The sequence below is a fragment of the Canis lupus genome, chromosome 32 (assembly GCF_003254725.2).
Source record: "Canis lupus dingo isolate Sandy chromosome 32, ASM325472v2, whole genome shotgun sequence".
Lineage (NCBI taxonomy): Eukaryota > Metazoa > Chordata > Mammalia > Carnivora > Canidae > Canis > Canis lupus.
In genome coordinates this window covers 5,894,451-5,909,578 of record NC_064274.1, presented here as the reverse complement: position 1 = coordinate 5,909,578, position 15,128 = coordinate 5,894,451, and the positions used below count along the sequence as shown (strand labels likewise).

General features: G+C 38.1%; 1 protein-coding gene across 8 annotated transcripts in view; it reads left to right on the top strand.

Annotated features, from left to right (window-relative positions):
• The window catches only part of RASGEF1B (RasGEF domain family member 1B), a 547,852-nt gene that overhangs the window by 201,792 nt on the left and 330,932 nt on the right, over positions 1–15,128 (top strand). For 2 of the 8 annotated variants that reach the window (XM_025426370.3, XM_025426378.3), the window contains exons 4-5: positions 10,584–10,666; positions 13,208–13,287. The exons of 4 other annotated variants lie outside the window; for them this stretch is intronic. The gene's annotated coding sequence lies outside the window, so the exon portion shown is untranslated. The remainder of the gene's footprint in view (positions 1–10,583; positions 10,667–13,207; positions 13,288–15,128) is intronic. 2 more of the 8 variants (XM_025426351.3, XM_025426357.3) reach the window with 1 other exon arrangement.

Below are 15,128 nucleotides of genomic sequence, written 5' to 3'. Positions count from 1 at the left end.
GTGGGCAATACTAGGATAAATCACAACAGGTTAAGTTCTATATGCTTTGGTAGCAGAGAAAATGTTGTGAATAACCTTCCCTGGTTACTGGTCGACTCCCTCTCCTATTCTTCTCTTACCAGGACAACATCTAAATGCACCTCTGGGTTCTATCGGCTTGGTGGCCAGGACTATCTAGGTTTTAAATCAGAGGCTGAAGGATGGTCTTCTCAAAGACTTGCCTGCCCCATGGAAATTAGTGGGATAACTCTCCAATGTTGCTAGCATTTTAAGTATTGTTACAGGAGATCATGTGCTATGTCCTGCTTCTGGGTTTGAGCCTAAATTTAATGATCTTTAAAACCACAGACTGTGCAGGCTTGTGGAACTGCCTATATATGTTGAAAACAAAAATATGATGCGGCCGGTGTGGAATTGCAAGATAAGCAGAGAACCCAGTATATGACTCAGTGGGAGTTTTCCCCGAGGGAAGGATAAAGAAAAGAGTGTACTGTTTTTTTGGCAAAGGAAACTGGCACTTAACATGATTATTGCAACTCTGGGCACTTGGGTTTTCCCACTGGGGAGATCAAACGTGGTAACAGCAGAGCTGTTCTTTCAAAGCTCCTTCATGAGCTCCAATCTCCAACTGAGATGTCAAATGGCCAATATCCCTGGCAAGAAGAGCTTTTTAATTAATTAGTGCCTTGATCTGGCAGCTTGCTGCAAAAGCACCTGAACATGGATGCCTGTGCAAAGAACTGTGGAGGGCCGCTTCCGGTGACTTGCTGCCCTCCCAGAAGCCTGCCTCAAGTGTCAACCTGTCTCCATGGGAAAGACAGGTGCTGTGTCTTCCTCCTGAGGCCTGTTTTTCCTCTTGGTGTTCTTCAGAGAGAGGATTCTGGCAAAGTTTTTCCCCTCATGCAGTCCTAGAGGTGGGACAGAGACAAAAATGAAAGTGTTATTTTCAGTTTCTGTTTGGAGAGCCACAAAAGCCAGCATCTGGAGTAAGCAGAAGGTGTTGAATGGAAGGTTGCACTGTGGCTGAATCAGAGTCTGTTATCTTGCATAATGGAAACCTGGAAATCCCAAGGTTATTCAGGCAGGAAGAGGTTTTGAGGCTGGTCTGGCATCATCAAGGTAATCCAGCATTTTGAGAGACATCCCTCTGTTATCTCTTAAAGGTCTTGAAATCTCAGTTGTTAGAAGCAGTGCTGCCAGGTGTCTCAGAGGAAGCATCCTGCAGGGTTGCAAATGTTTTGTGTGCCCTTGTGCTGCCGTGAAGCACCTTCTGCTCAAGTTGCTACAGGGATGCCCTTTGGAAAACTCTCTTCAGTTTACTTATAAAGGACAGAGATATCCTGAGGGACAGAGCTCTCTGCTCACCTTTCCTAGCAGAGATGTGCTGTGGTACAAATCATAGGATCATAATGAGGACCACTGACTGTGGAGCTTCCAGTCCTGCTCCAGCTAGAGCATCTGGCTTTCTTCCTTTGTTTTTAGCATTAACCATAAGAGGGGAAATGCTTTGTGTGACCATTTCTTCAATGCTCTTCCAGGTTCTCAAAAGTTTTTAAAAAATCTTTTGGTCCTCTAGAAGAATGTGATTATGTACTTTTACAAATCAAATGGAGTTATTATTTATCTATTGGTAAACATAGGCTATGTAATGTGTAGAATATTTATAGCATCAGGTAATATAATTTCTAGTTATATATAAGTAATTAATGACTCTAGAGCCAAACTGCCCAAATAAAATGCTGCCTCCAGCATTCATTAATTCTGTGATGTGCATCAAGTTACTAAGCCTCTCTGTGCCACACTTTGCTCTTTTTTTTTTTTTTTTTTTTGGAGACATCATTTGTACTTTAGTAGTTTAGAAAGGTCTAGTGAGTGAAAGCCAATAACAAGCTTCCACACTGTGATCAAAGACAGCCAGAAAAGCATTTTATGCAGTATATTACTATTATAAGAAAGACTGAAATCCAAAGTTAACCTGAGCTTTGTTTTCAAACTAGAAAATATAAAAACATAAATGCAAATTTAAAATATTATGTTACTGAGTGCCTCAGCAAAGTATAATATTACTTCAGATTTAGATGTGGGAGTGACCAAATGAGGATACAGCTATTAAAGCCTTGAGAATAAATATAAAGTCTTAGACAGATTGAGAAGCACAAGGTGAGAAACCAGGTGAAAGGAGAAATTTGGGGAACAGTACTTTCTTAGAAGTCAAACAAAACAACAGACACAAAAGGATTCCGAGAGTTTGAAGATGTTGAGAAAAGAGAAATCAGTTGGCTCAGGAATGTCTTGGAGATGGAAAAGAAAGGGTGCTGGCCACAGGAGTCAGAGCACAAGTGCAGAAATTAACCTTGACTAGAAGGAGAAACACCCCACCTGCACAGAGAACATTTCAGTATGAATGGATTTGGGGGTAGCATTTCTTCATTTTTAAAATGAAGATAATAAAAGCACCTACCTCAGGGAGTTACTGTCCGGTAAGGACATCAAACTCAAATCTCGTCAGAGTCTACATCATTTCTGAAACTAGTTTCTCTTGATCAAGACACGGATCTGTTCCCCCACTCCATGACAAATTATTTCCCCATCCACACACACACAACGGACAGTGGTAAGACAGAAGGGCGATAACCACATGGCTTCCTACCACTAGAAAGGGGAAACAGACTCACGGCAGCTGCTGGTTGCGTAATCCTGACATCTGTGTGGCCCCTTACCTGGAGTGGGCTTGCTTCTCTTTCTAGGGGATACCTTCCCAGGCCTCTGCCTCTGCCTCTGAGAGGCTGTTCTTTTACTAATATCCTCTTTGGCCACAAGCGAAGGTGGCATTACAGAAAATGCCCTCATCAACTGTGAGCGTAGACACCAACACTGAATACTCTATCTTGCCTGTTCTTAGCACCCACCTACTGACGTAGACAACTTAATTCTTGGCCACATTTCTCTTACCATGTGTTTTTGGAAGTTCCTAAGAGTTTTTCATATGGATTTCTCAGGTTTCCTAATGGAGGTCTGCTAACTTGTCACCTGAGGGAAGCTTGTCTTTGCTTTGGCTGTCAGCTTTCCCTGGAGACGTCGCTTACCCGGCAGCCTGGTGGACAGACGGGCACTATTGCTGTGTAGCTGTGCTCCATAACCTGCAGGGCGCTGCTTTTCTTCAGTGATAAAACTGGAGAACGCCCCTCTCTACAGGTCTGCAAAGTGGTTGGGCCCTTAAGCCTCAGAGAGGCACTGCTTGTTCTCAGCATTCCACAAAGTCTTTCATGAACACTGTGTCTTCAACTTCAGATCTTACCACACTCCCCACTGAGGCACAGGACCTGTTCCTCAATCCAGGAGGAAAGGTACATGCCATGGCATCCCCTCCACTATGCTCATTCACCCCCTCCTTGCCAATATTTTCCTTTCTCCTGAACACTGTTGCACCAAATTTTCTGCCTTCTCTTTTATCCAAACACAGGTCCCATGTCTTAGTACATTAACATATGTGCTCAAGATGGTCCCTACTCAGTTTCATAAATAGGAGATCTTAGAATCCTAATCTGGACAGCTAGGATGCTCTGATAGTCTAGTTCTCCAAGCTGGTGAATAGCTCAAAGTCTTTGCTCTCAAGACTCCTAGTTGTAGGAAAGTGTGAAGGTTAATTCACCAAAATGTTGGTCTTTTTGTTCCTCCAGACACCAATTAGTTGCTAGAGGAAATCCATGTTTACGTTTCTAAAGCTCTCTATCTCTGTTATGTGCATTTTAGCAGTGTCTGGATTTAAAGGATTGAGAAAGCCAGAGTGTCTGTAGATTCTTATCTCGTCCTCCATTCATAAACAAAGGAAGCTAGATCACTTATTGAACCACCCATTCAACATCTGTAGAACCAAGCTTGCCACCTCAGCATTTTAAAAGTTAAATCACTATGTTGTGTACCTGAAGTGAATGTAACATTTGTGTCTAATATACTCAAAACAACAAATAATAAACAAACAAACAAACAAGTACATAAATAGATAAAAGTTGGCTCTTGTTCGCAAACTATTTCTAGTGGGATCAGTGAATACCAGGCAAAGTCATGACCTGGTCAGGAAAACCTATCAGTTTGGCTTCAACTTAATGTAATTTTATTGCCATTTGTAACTGTGAAGTAAAAAAAAAACAAAAAAACAAAAAAACAAAAACAAAAAAAGATTTTATTTTTTAAGATTTTATTTATTTATTCATGAGAGACACAGAGGAAGAGGCAGAGACATAGACAGAAGGAGAAGCAGGCTCCCTGGGGGGAGCCTGATGTGGGACTCAATCCCTGGACCCCAGGATCATGACCTGAGCCAAAGGCAGATGCTCAACCACTGAGCTACCTGGTGCCCCTATTTTCTTTTGAAGTCACTCCTCTTTTCTTCTCTTTCAGTTCCAGTGTAGTTAATATACAGTGTTATATTAGTTATATTAATATACAGTGTTAGTTTCAGGTATATAATCTGGTGTCTCAACAATTTTATACATTAGTTAGTGCTCTTCATGACAAGTGTACTCTTAATCCACTTTACCTATTTACCCATCCCCCATCCATTTCCCCTCTGGTAACCATCAGTTTGTTTTCTATAGTTAAACTCTTAACTATGGAAAACAAGTTTTTTGTTTTTTGGTTTGTCTATTTTTTCCTTGTTCATTTGTTTTGTTTCTTAATTCTGCATATGAGTGAAATCATATGGTATTTGTCTTTCTTTGACTGACTTATTTCACTTGGCATTATACCCTCTAGATCTACCCATGTTGTTGCAAATGGCAAGATTTCTTTCTTTTTTATGGCTGAGTAGTATTCAGTTGCATACACACACACACACACACACACACACACACACACACACACACACACCACACCTTCTTTATCCATTCATCTATTGATGGAAGCTTGGGCTACTTCCATAATTTAACTACTGTAAATAATGCTGCAATAAACAGGGATACATGTATCTTTTCCAATTAGTGTTTTGTATTTTTTGGGTGAATACCCAGTAATGTGATTCCTGGATCATAAGGTAGTTTCTTTTTTATTTTTTTGAGGAACTTCCATGCTGTTTTCCACAGTGGCCGCACCAGTTTGCATTCTTACCAACAGTGCAAGAAGGTTTTTTCACATCTTCACCAACACTTGTTTCATGTGTTTTTGATTTTAGCCATTCTGACCAGGTGTGAGGTATATCTCATTGTGTGGTTTTGATTTACATTTCCCTGATAAGTGATACTGAACATCTTTTCATGTGTCTATTGGCCATTTGTATGTCTACTTTGGAGAGATGTTTGTTCATGTCTTCTGCCCATTTTAATCAGATTATTTTTTTAAAAAGATTTTATTTATTTGAGAGACAACAAGCACTCAAGCAGGAGGGAGGGGCAGAGGGAAAGGGAGAGAGACAAGCAGACTTCCTGCTGGGTACAGAGCCCAACATGGGGCTCAATCCCAGGACTCCAAGATCATGACCTGGGCCAAAGTCAGATACTTATTCTGATTGAACTACACAGGCACCCCAGTTTTGTTTTTGTTTTGTTTTTAGTGTTGAGTTTTATCAGTTCTTTATATATTTTGAATAATAACTCTTTATTGGATATGTCATTTGCAAATATCTTTTCCCATTCTGTAGGTTGTTTCTTAGTTTTGATGATTTCCTTTACTGTGTAGAATTTTTTATTTTGATGTAGTCCCAACAGTTTATTTTGCTTTTGTTTCCTTTGCCTCAGGAGATATACCTAAAAAAAGTTGCTATGGTCAATGTCAAAGAAGTTATTGCCTATGCTGTCCTAGGATTTTTATGGTTTCTTGTCTCACATTTAGGTCTTTAATCCATTTTGAGTTTATTTTTGTGTATGGTGTAAGAAAGTGGTCCAGTTTCATTCTTTTGCATGTAGCTGACCAGTTTCCTCCCCACCATTTGTTGAAGAGACTTTCTTTTTCCCATAGCATGTTCTTGCCTCCTTTGCAGTAATTGACCATATAATCATGTGTTTATTCCTGGTCTCTCTAGTCTCTTCCATTGATCTATATGTCTATTTTTGTGCCAATACCATACTATCTTGATTACTATAACTTTGTAGTATATTTTGAAATCTGGAATTGTGATGCCTCCAACTTTGTTCTTGTCTTCAACATTGCTTTGCTATTCAGAGTCTTTTGTGGTTCCATACAAATTTTAGGATTTTTTTTTTTTTTTTTTTTTTTTTTTTTTAGTTCTGTGAGAAATGCTTTTGGTATTTTGATAGAGACTGCATTAAATCTGCATATTACTTTGGGTAATATAGATACTTTAACAACACTTGTTCTTCCTACCCATGAGCATGGAATATCTTTTGGTTATGTCATCATCAATTTCTTTCATCAGTATTTTATGGTTTTCACAATACAGATCTTTCACCTTTTGGTTAAGTTTATGCCTAAGTATGTTATTATTTTCAGTACAGTTGTAAATGGGATTGTTGTCTTAATTTCTCTTTCTGCTCCTTCATTATTAGTGTATAGAAATGCAACAGATTTCTATATATTGATTTTGTATCCTGTGGCCTTACTGAATTCATGTATCAGTTCTAGTAGTTGTGTGTGTGTGTGTGTGTGTGTGTGTGTGTGTGTAGCCTTTAGGGTTTTCTATATGTAGTATCATATCATCTGCAAATAGTGAAAGTTTTACTTGTTCCTTACCAATTTGGATGCTTTTTATTTCTTTTTCTTGTCTTTTTGTTGTGGCTAGGACTTCTAGTACTATGCTGGATAAAAGTAATGAGAATGGGCATCTTTCTCTTGTTCCTTATCTTAGAGGAAAATCTCAGTTTTTCACCATTGAGAATGCTATAATTGTGCGATTTTACATATGGCCTTTATTATGTTAAGGTATGTTTTCTCTAAACCTACTTTGTTGATGATTTTTATCATGAATGGATGCTGTGCTTTGTCAAATTTTTTTTTCTGCATCTATTGAAATGATCATGTGGTTTTTATTCTTTTTCTTGTTGATATGATGTATCATGGTGATGGATTCATGAATTTTGAACCACCCTTACATCCCAGGAATAAATCGCACTTGATCATGGTGAATAGTTTTTTTAAGTGTATTGTTGGATTTTTTTTTTTAATATTTTGGTGATGATTTTTGCACATGTTCACTAGAGGTATTGGCCTATAGTTCTCTCTTTTTTCTTTATCTGGTCTTGATATCAGGGTGATGCTGGTTTCATAGAATGAATTTGGAAGCTTTCTTTCCTCTTCTACCTTTTGGAATACTTTGAGAAGAATAGGTATTAACTTTTCTTCAAATGTTTGGTAGAATTCACCTGTGAAACTGTCATGTCCTGGACTTTTGTTGGTCAGGACATTTTTTGATTACTGATTTAGTTTCATTCCTTCTAATCAGTCTGTTCAAATTTTCTCTTTTTCCTGATTCAATTTTGAGAGGTCATATGTTTCTAGGAGTTTATCCATTTCTTCTAGAATGTCCAATTTTGTGGCATATAATTTTTCTTAATATTGTCTTATAATCCTTTATATTTCTGTGATTTCTGTGTCACTTGATATTTTTTTTCTTTCATTTTGATTTTGAGTCCTTCTCTTTTTTATGAATCTGGCTAAAGGTTTATTGATTTTATTGATCTTTTCAAAGAACTAGCTCCTGGCTTCGTTGATGTGTTCTATTGTTTTTGTTTAGTTTAGTTTAGTTTCTATTTCATTTATTTTTGCACTAATCTTTATCATTTCCTTCCTTTTACTGGTTGGGACATTTTTGTTTTCCTAGCTTTTTTAGGTAATATAGTTAAGTTATTTATTTGAGATTTTTCTTGCTTCTTGAGGTATCCCAGCTATAAACTGCTGTCTTAGAACAGCTTTTGCTGCATCCCAAAGGTTTCAGATCATTGTATTTTTATTTTATTTTGTCTCCATATATTTTTTGTTTTCCTCTTTGATGTCTTGGTTGACCCATTTATTGGTTCATAGCATGTTATTTAACCTCCGTATATTTTTGGTCTTCCCAGATTTTTCCTTGTGGTTGATTTCTATTTTCATAGAGTTGCTCAGAAAAGATGCATGATATGACTTCAGTGTTTTTGAATTTGTTGAGACTTGCTTTGTGGCTTATTATGTGTTCAATTCTGAAGACTGTTCCATGTGCACCTGGAAAGAATGTGTATTCTGCTGTGTTAAGATAGAGTGTTCTGAATATATTTGTTAGGTCCATCTGGTCCAATGTGTCATTCAAAGCCTCTTGGTCCTTGTTGATTTTCTGTTTGGATGATCAGTCTATTGATGTAAGTGGGGTGTGGGGTGTTAAAGTCCCCTACTGTTGTTGAGTTGCTATTGATTACTTCCTTTATGTTTGTTATTAGCTGCTTTATGTATTTGGGTGCTCCTATGTTGGGTGCATAAATATTTACTGTTGTTATATCTTCTTGTGGGATTGTCCTTTTCTATAATTATATAGTGTTCTTCTTTGTCTTTTGTTACAGTCTTTGTTTTAGTCTCTTTTGTCCGGTTCATTTTGCTACTTTGGCTTTCATTTCACATCCATTTGCATAAATGTTTCTCCATTCCTTCACTTTCAATCTGCGTGTGTCTTTAGGTTTGAAATGAATCTCTCGTAGGCAGAATATAATGGGTCTTGTTTTTTATCCATTCTGTCTCCCTATGTCTTTTGGTTGGACCATTTAGTCTATTTACATTCAAAGTAATTATTGATAGATATTATTGCCATTTTGTTACTTGTTTTTGTGATTATTTCTATTGATAGATATTATTGCCATTTTATTACTTGGTTTTTGTGATTATTTCTATAGTTCTTTCTTTCTTCGTTTCTTCCTGTGCTGTTTTCTCTCACAATAAGTTGGCTTTCTTTAGTGATATACTTGGATTCCTCTCTCTGTCTTTTTTTTTTAACATATCTATTACTGGTTTTGGATTTGTCATTACCATTAGGTTTGTATTTAACATCTTCTGCATATAGCAATGTATATTAAATTGATGGTCATTTAAGTTTGAACCCATTCTTCACTTTTCTCCTCCCCCATGTTTTAGGTATATCGTATCATACATTACATCCTTTAATTTTATGAGTCCCTTGACTGATTTTTATACATATAATTTTACTGTTTTTGTGCTTCCTACTTTTTCTATTCCTACTTATAGTCTTTCCTTTCCACTCAGAGTCTTCTTTAACATTCTTGTAGGGTTAGTTTAGGGGTGATAAATTCCCTTAACTTTTGTCTAGGAAACTCTCTCTCCTTCTGTTCTGAATGATAGCCTTACTGGATAGAGTATTCTTGACTAGAAGTCTTTTTCTTTCAGCACTTTGTATGTATCACGCCCCACTGATTTCTGGACTGCAAAGTTTCTGCTGAAAAACCAACCAGTAGACTTTTAGGGTTTCCCTTATACGTAACTGTTTTTTTTTTTTTCCTGCTATCTCTGTGGGATTGTTTGTTGTGTTGTCTCTTTAAAGGCAGGACTCAATTTCCTATTGTCCTCCCAGCATTCTAGGAGCTGAACCCACTGATTTTTAAAGCTCAAGGTATGAAGCTCCACTGATTGTAAGAAGTTGTGAACTTTTCAAAGTCCAATGTTGTAGGGATTTGTCATCCCTGTGTGTATCCCTCATTCCTGAGGTGCCTGGTGAGGGGGTCTGTTCCTCTGCCCTCTCTGTGTCTGCCATACCCCTCCCTTCTGTGGACAATCCCTGGAGTCTGTTTAGCTCCCAACATTGTCTCCACCCTTCCTACCCTCTTTGACGTGGCCTCTTCTCTACATTTAGCTATGGAGAATCTGTTCTGCCAGTCTTTGGGTCATTTTCTAGGTTTTTTACACTAATGTGGATGCTATCTAGTTCCATTTATTGTGGGGAGATGAGTTTAGGATCCTCCTACTCTGCCATCTTCTCAATAAAAAAAGAAAAAAATATATATATATATTTTTAGAAAAAATATTTTAAGATGAAAGCCCAGGAATAAAATAAAAATATTTTAAGATGAAAGTCCAGAAATAATATTGATTCTATAAAAATTAGCTATATATGCCATTGAAAAATAATATAGATTGATTCAAGAGAGATTATTGGGGTTAGCATGACATTGTGAAAAGACCTAGATCTTCGATTTGGTTTCATCATGGATTTATGTGGTTTGGGGGCAGTATCTTAATTTCAGCATCTATTTCCTTATTTGATAAATGGTTATATGGCTATAATAGCATTTACGCCCAATATAAAAGTGTTTGTGTGGATAAACAGTGCATCTGTTAGAATGGCATGAATGGGTTTTCTGGCATGAGGGTGGAGAGGAGGAAAAGAAGGAGGGGTGAAGAAAGAAGACCATATTTGCTTTCTGCAAAGTCCATGGGAAGACAGAAGGAGAAGATTTAAAAAATTGTGCAGTTTTTGTGAAGGGAAGAAGAGAGAGGGAAGGTTCGACTGCGGGAAATTTGTTTTGCAATTTCTTGCTTTACTAATGAGAAGAGCTGGGCATGGTGCCCCTCTTCATGAATCAAATTGTGATGAACACTGTGTACTGTTTGCTCTTCAAAGGCAGGAACCACAATGCTGTTGTTTCTCTTCTTCCTAGCACATCCAGACTGGACACTGAAACAGAGCTGGTTTTTAATAAATGCCTGTTGAATGATGGATAAAGGAATGAGTGGATCCAAGGTATAATTTTACCACATGAGGATACAAAGCAATCTCCTGATGAATGCTTTTTGCATGAATGAAGTGAGCACATAACTCATACTCGATGATTGTGTAATTAGGTTAATTTGAAGACTACAAAGTATACAAATACGTGGGTACTAAACAGTTAAAGTGCAGAACCCCAGTGAGACAGCAGGTAGACTGTTTTCAACTCTTGCCAATACTGCTGCTGCAACTAGGGATGATTAAGAATTTGTTTGTATGATAAAGGAAGCGACGATGTAGATGTAGTTTGGAGACTTCCAGGTAATATAGGAATCTCTTTTGTACTTTCAATATGAAGATTTGTCTTGTAAAATCTAGAGCAATTTTTAAGATCCTTATTGCCACAGTAATACAGACAGTGTTTGCACATTATACATTGGAAAAGAACAGCAGCCCCTATAAAATTGGGTGAATTTGTAGACATGTTCAGAGCTTTTAAATAAGGTATTTAAAAGCATGACCTTGAAGCATTTGCCAAAAATTTAGACTTTAAAGAAGTGTAAACCCACTAGGGCCACCTTTTTTCACTGTTGATGCTCTGTTTACATTTGATGAATGAATAAGTGAATGAAGGGAAATTTGGTCAGAACTTCTTGAATCTTCTATTCTTCTATTTCAGCTTGCCAAAACACTAACTCCTAGAGAGATTGGATAAATAGCAGAATGAGTAGGTGGAAGATTGTGATATGTAACAGCTCCACTTACAGATATGTTTAGGACTTGGCATGGAAGAATGTAGTTATCTGCAGACCTGGACAAGTTTTTCCCCACCACCTGAAAGTTCATGTTATTCCATTTTGCTTTTATGAAAGACCTACATTAGTGTCTTTTTTTTTTTTTTCTAACCAAAGAAAATTAGAAGAGGACTTTCAGTTTTATGAAGTGGCAATTGCTTCTTCTCTTTATACCATTTTGGGCTTAGAAGATATTTTATAGTAACACTCTACTTTTGATAGTGGAGGAACACTATTTTTATTTAAGAACAAAGAAGAATTTTAGCTACTATAGGGAACAACCAAAGGTAAGCAGGGTATAGATATGACTCAGGAAGTCATTTCACTAAGACTATGCAGTCATGAGATGTGTTTTAGGGGTAAAGAATGAGAATATTTGAATTTTTGGGTCACCTTTGTGGAAGGATATTTTAATGCAAATTGATGAGAGTTTACCACCATAAGGTAGAGACACGTACCAAAAGCCTTGCTGGCCTTACGGTCTTAGAGTAAGAGAAAGAGGAGCAATAGCACTGGTAATGCCAAGCCACTTGAATTGTCTGAGCTCTCTTACACATTTTTGTCCTTAGATATGCTTCTGTTCATTTTACTTTGTCCTTCTACTCTGCCAGGAAGGCTCTTCATTAGGACCCTGATCACCGGTTACTTCTGGGTCAGAGTCTTCAGTGACTCTCCAAGCTATTTCTTTTCTTCATTCCTAGCACATTGGACATTTGTTTTTACAGCACTCTTTCATATATGATTATGGAGCGCCTACAATGTACCAAGGTGAACAAGGTGAAATTGTTGTTTGTCAGAGGTTCACAGTCCAGTAAAGGAAATAACATTTACAGTAGACTAACTAGAAGAAGGCTATGGGACATATGCTGTCGAAGGCAATTTGTTGGGAAGTGGGGCATATTCAGACGATTTCAGAAAAGTTTAGGTAAATATAGGGAAGCTAGAGGTGGCTGTGAGTACATTTCTAGCATTTTCAGCATGTAACTGCCCCATGTTGAGTTCTTTGAATTACACCTGTAATATAATATAATAATATAATATAATATAATATAATATAATATAATATAATATATAATATAATAAATATAATTCTATATATAATTCTTTATATTACACCTGTAATATAAATCATACATTGACAGATAACATTAAAGAAAACTGCATGGAACCCTGGCCAGCCCCATCCCATTTGCTTTCATGTTTGATCCAGACATATTTGTTTTACAGCTCACTCTCATCTAACAGATTTTAAATTCCTGACTCTGTATCTCCACTGAGATAGAAATCCACCTCTAGCCCTCCTTGGGTTGTCAACACTTCCCGATTCTTTCTTACACTGCTGCTAGTTTAGCTTTCTCATCCAGCTCTGGTCTCTTCCAGGTCAGTTCACTCCTCTTTAGGCCCTAACACCACAGGTAGCCACCCCCACTTGGTTCCTTGGCTGGTACCACAATCCTCCTGGGAGGTTGGGCTTTCTGTCACCCATCTGGGTAGAGAGCTACTTCTGCTTCATTTTTCTACTGTGCCTGCTAAACAGGCCTGGGTGAGAAGACATAAACATGGGCACAGGGGACAGCAGATGCCTATGCTGATAGGCACAGAACACAAAGAAGTAAATTTAGGAGGCACAGTGGTGTATGTTTCTGCTCTTGAGGTTAGAAGGTAAGGCAGAGTTATACATACTCTCTGTGTCTTAGAAACACCTGAGGAGAAAGGGCAGAACTAGAGATTCCTGTGCATATCTCTCCTCCCTGAGATTCTGATTCAGTTGTTTTGGCAGATGGCCTGGGCACTGACAAATTTTGAAGCTCTCTGAAGGATTCTGCTGTGCAGCCAGAGTTGAAAACCACTGAGCTAAGGGTATGTATGATGCGTTTCCATCTCAAAGTTCTTTTTCTTATGAACTGGCCCTGGTTAACTGGACTGAGTTTGCTACCTAACTCAATCTCCCCCATGTAATTGATACTGCTCCCAGGTCCCCACTGCTAGGGATTTGGAAAACAGTGGCACTTCCCTCATGGATCTTTGTTTTACACCACCCATAATGTGGCCTTGTGCTGTCATTGGATCTAGAACTAGAGCTTGAACTAGACTTGAATGTCTTCTAATAAGCCCTAAACTCAAGTTGTGAGCTGTCTCTTGAAGACCATCCTCACATTGGTTTCAGAGATTGACAACTAGAAGTCATCTATCTAAATACTTGGAAATTCCTGAATAGGTGCTGCCATTTTCTTTGTGCAGTGCTTAATTATTTATTTTTTGTATGTGTATGTAGTGCTTTTCAACAGAGATACATGTCAGAGCCACCCTGGGGCAATTTGTCTAGATACTCATACCCATTGTGACCAGCTCCCCCAAACAGAATATTGAGTCTATGAAGACCCATGATAGCACTTGTGCATACTTGGTCAGGAAAAACTTCCCAGATTCCCAGATAGCCCTAATAGTCCAGACCCTGACTGATTTTCTGCTAAAGGTGATTGAATTGGAACCAGCATGATTTGAACATTACCTGTAAGACATCATCATATTTGAACTTTCAATATGAAAAGTATATTCATTTATGATGGAAACTGCTAGGCTAGCTGCCCACCAAATGTGTTCATTTCCTCTTCCATGGGGAGAATAGATCCACTCTTAATCCACGAGGACTGATAGACTGCTATTTGAAGGATTTCATCATGGACCTGCCTTCCTTCCATGGCCACAATGAAGATTCTTATCCTTACCAAGATGGCAGAACACAGCACATAATAATTAGCTGTACTGTGTTCATTAGGGAAATTCCTGCCTTTACAATTGATATAAAATTTGACCCTTTAATTCCACATATATGTTTATGTCATGAATCTAGAAGACACAGTTCAAAATCCTGCTTGTCTGGAACCATCCATCCTCTACTCCTTGTCCTTATACTAAGTCCAATGGAATGTAATGTAGCTCCTTCTATATACAACTTTACATTCCATGTATCTCAACACTGCTAAATTTATGTATAATTATTTACAAATTCCCTCCATACAAAAAACTCTGCAGCTTCTCCTCCAATTTTGTTTTGCTGCACCTCAATTATTATCACAACTTCAATATCTGGAAGGTACCTAGAAAAGTTGTCAGTTACTTAAGATCTGTCAGACACCCTTTTCTATGTCAAGAAGTAGTTCAGTGCCTAATTCTTACAGACTCTAAGCATCAGAAAACCAAGCTACATGGAAGAAACCTTATATTCCTGTACAAATTCAGAACCTGTCCCAGACAAAATATGGTGGACTATTCTTTAGAACTATTTAAAATCAATAGAACTAATGGCATTCCATTTTCACTATCCTGTGGCTATGGACCTACCCTGGCTTTCACTGTTCCTTGTCACATTTGCCCCTCAGAAATTCTGCTCCACACCCCCCTCACCCTCACCCTCCAATTCTTGGTGTAGACCTCAGAATCTAAGATACAGAAGAATATGTGGGAGTAGACTTCACCACCACAGAGACCAAGAGTGCCTTCCAATATCTGATTCCAGGGATTGATATGGGCCTCAGCCCACCACTCATCCCAACAATTCCTTAGTCATGCCAGTGTGTGCAATCCAGCATATCCAGGGTGGTCTCAAGACCTACTGCCTGGGGAAAAGCCATGGGAGAAGGGCATGTGCCAACTTTCACCTAGCCTAATTTTGAAATGGAGCCAACTATCAACAAAAG